Raw genomic sequence first — 3,910 nt, 5'->3', positions numbered from 1 at the left:
TGCTTACAGTTAATAACAATGTATTGTATACTTGAAAGTTGCTAAGAGGGTAGATTTTCAGTGTTCTCATCACAAAAAAAATAACTAAATAAGTATGGGAGGTGATACACAGGTTAAGGAGCTTGATTTAGCATTCTGCACTGTATGCATATATCGAAACATCATGTTGTACACCACAAATATATATAATTTTTTTTTGAGACAGGGTCTTGCTCTGTCACCCAGGTTAGATTGCAGTGGCATGATCATAGCTCACTGCAACCTCCAACTCTGGGCTCAAGTGATCCTCCTGCCTCCACCCTCCCGAGTAGCTGGGGCTACAGGTGTGCACCACCACACCCAGCTAATTTTAAAATTTTTCTGAAGAGATGGGGTCTTGCTATGTTGCCCAGGCTAGTCTTAAACTCCTGGGCTCAAATGATCCTCCCACCTCAGCCTTCGAAAGTGTTGGAATTACAGGCGTGAGCCACCATGCCTGGCCCAAATTTTTATTTGTCAATAAAAAAAAAATATGTAGAATGAAATGCACAAATTCCAAATGCATTTTCTTTGAGCTTTGACAAATGCATTCAACCGTGTCATCTGAACTCCTCTCAACATACAGAACATCGCCCCAGACATTCCTTTCACAGCCCTTCCCAGGCAATCTCTAGCTCTGCTCCCAGGCAACCATTGTTCCCACCTTTTTCCCTCCCTAGGGTTGAGCTGCCTGTTGTAGAACTTCATAAAAACAGGCTCATACGGTCTATACTGTTTTGAGGAAGTTTGCTTCTGTTCAGCCTAAGGTTTTTCAGATTCCTTTGTGTCAAGTGATCCTGACCTTGTATTCTGTTGGAACTCCAGGACCAGGTGTGGAATAGGTGCTCCAGAAATGTTTGTGGATGAGAAAATGATTGCGTGAGCAAAAGGGCCCCTGTTCACTGGAGACCTGCTCACCGCCCCCCAGATCCCCGAACCTCACTTCCTCTCTGGCCAACTTCCTCCATCCATCTGTTGTTGCCTCCAGAAAACCCCTCCTTGTGGTACAGTCACTGACCCTTCTCCTTGTCTCCGATCAGGGGGCCTAGGGCTGTAATTCCAAATATCAGAGACCCTCCGGACTCTGCTTCCCAGCCCCCAATCTCATCCCGTGAGAAGACGTGTTATCAAGCACCCACGTGTTAGCTCCTCCCACTTCCTGCCTTTGTCCATTATCTGTTTCAACTTCCGCCTTCACTTCCGCCCCTCCTGCTCTGTCTGTTCCAAAATAAGTCCCTCCACCTGGGCTTAGAACTGCTGAAGTCTTTCCTGGGTCAAAAAAGACCCTCTCCAGGCAACCAGAACTCTGATATATTGGAATGGGAGCAGACAATGGGTGCAACCTCTTTGGGAAACTGTTTGCTAATTTCTCACCAAGTTAAATATTCACCTACTATAGGACCCACTCACAGCTATTTAACCAAGAGAAGGGGAAACTTATTAGATCCATACAAAGATTTGTGCAAGAATATTCCCAGCAGCTTAACTCTTAGTAACTCACATTGGAAACAACCCTGATATTCACCAACAGGTAAATGGATGAAGGAGTCAGGGAGTCCAGCCACACAATGAAATATGACCCAGTAAAATAAAACGGAGCAACTATCGATACACACAACAACATGGGTGGATCTCAAAACATCGTGCCGAGAGAAAGAGTCCAGAGACGAAAGGCTATGTACTGTATGAGCCAATGCATGTGAAATTTTACAAAAGACAAGTCGAATCCATCGTGATACACAGCAGATCCGTGGTGGCTTGGGGCAGGGTTGGGGTTTGGAATTAACAAGGAAGAGGCAGGAGGGAATTTTACAGGACGGAAATGTCCGATGTCTCGAAGGCCTTGGTGGTTACGCAGCTGTATATGTTTGTCAAAACTCATTAAATTGTAAGCTTGAAATAGTACCTAATTTTTTTTTCTAATTTTCAATTGTGGAAAAATACACATCGCATAAAACTTACGATCTTAACTATTTTTTTTAAAGAGACAGAGTCTTGCTCTATCTCCCAGGCTGGAGTACAGTGGCGTCATCATAGCTCACTGCAACCTCTAACTCCCGGGCTCAAGCGATCCTCCTGCCTCAGCCTCCCAAGTAGCTGGGACTACAGGCGCAGGCCACCGTGTCTGGATAATTTTTCTATTTTTTGTAGTGACATGGCCACACTATGTTACTCAGGCTGGTCTCAAACTCCTGGGCTCAAGCGATCCTCCTGCCTCAGCCTCCCAAGTAGCTGGGACTACAGGCGTGCACCATCACGTCTGGCTAATTTTTTTTTCTAATTTTCAATTGTGGAAAAATACACATCGCATAAAACTTACGATCTTAACTATTTTTTTTTAAGAGACAGAGTCTTGCTCTATCTCCCAGGCTGGAGTACAGCGGCGTCATCATAGCTCACTGCAACCTCTAACTCCCAGGCTCAAGTGATCCTCCTGCCTCAGCCTCCCAAGTAGCTGGGACTACAGGCACAGGCCACCATGTCTGGATAATTTTTCTATTTTTAGTAGAGATGGGGGTCTCGCTCTTGCTCAGGCTGGTCTTGAACTCCTGACCTCAAGGGATCCTCCCGCCTCGGCCTCCCAGAGTGCTAGGATTACAGGTGTAATAAGGTGATATTCACAGGATCCGGGGATTAGGACATGGATATCTTTATGAGCCATTATGCCTCCTGGCACAAAGAGTAAACCAGGTGACAGGGACTCCCAGGTGGGATGGCAGCCAGAATACCAGGTGGCTTCAGGTAAGTGTGCCCTGAGTTTGTGGGGCAAGGACATGGGAGCTCTGTGTTCGGGACCTTCCCAGACCTCTCCCTATGTGTCTCCTCATTTGGCCTGTTCTGATCTGTATCATTTTAATAAAACTGTAATCATTAAGTGTAGCATGTTTCCTAAGTACTTGGGACTCATTCCAGTGAATTATGGAACCTTCACCAGGTCATAAGAACCCCTGAATTTGAAATCAGTTGGTCAGAAGTGTGGGTGTCTTAGAGACCCTGGAACTTGCGGCTGGTATCTGAAATGAAGGTAGTCTTGATGGCGACTGTGTCTGTAACCTATGGAGGTGTCCATAAGCCACAGGTGGAGTCTGGACTAACTCTGGGTGGTCAGTGACGGAATCGCACTGCCGAATGCCGGGAGATCATCCTGGATTTTCTGGCTGGGCCCTAAATGCAATCCCAGGTGTTCTTCTAAACAGGAGGCGGAGAGAGATTCAATACAGAAGAAGGTGCTGTCACCACTGAAGCCAGATGTTACCCTAGTGGCTTTGAAGATGGAGAAAGGGGCCAGGAATCAAGGAATGCAAGGAACAGTGTTCTAGAAACTGTGAAAAACAAGGAAACAGTTTCTCCTTTAGAGCTTTTCAGAAGGAACCTGGCCCTGGTGACGCTTTGATTTTGACTCAGTGAAATTTCTTATAGCAGCAGCAGTAGGAAACTCATCCTATATCCTCCAAATGAACTGTCTGGAAATCCATCGGTGTGGTGTTCAGTTCTCTAGGCAAGTCAGGCAGCTCCTGGTCAGTGCCTGCTCGGAGCTGCAGGTAAAAAGGGCTCAGAAAGGGACTGGGGTGTTGCCTGGTTGCAGCCCTACCAGGTTTCTGCCTGGCCAGGGAACGTGGAAGGAGTCCCCTCCTCCTCCTGCTCAGTCGATGCTGTAATAGCCCGGTAGCCTGGGGGCTCCCAGCAGCCTGTAGTTCTAGACTCAGATCTGCACAGAACTAAAATCTGCTAGCTTGTCCCTCCCCTCAATTGGGCCTGTCTCCTTGGGAAATTCCTGGAGAACCCCTAGCTCCTCAGGATAGAAGAAGGAAACCTCGGGAGTGCAGGGTGAATTCAGATCAAAAGTCCCTGGTTGATATTAATAAAGCCAGGCTCTGTGCAACCCACACCC

Source organism: Propithecus coquereli, unplaced genomic scaffold (genome assembly GCF_000956105.1).
Source record: "Propithecus coquereli isolate 6110/MARCELLA unplaced genomic scaffold, Pcoq_1.0 Scaffold164, whole genome shotgun sequence".
In the NCBI taxonomy this organism is placed as follows: Eukaryota; Metazoa; Chordata; class Mammalia; order Primates; family Indriidae; genus Propithecus; species Propithecus coquereli.
The sequence above is the reverse complement of the archived record's forward strand: the minus strand, read 5'-3'. Positions refer to the sequence as shown.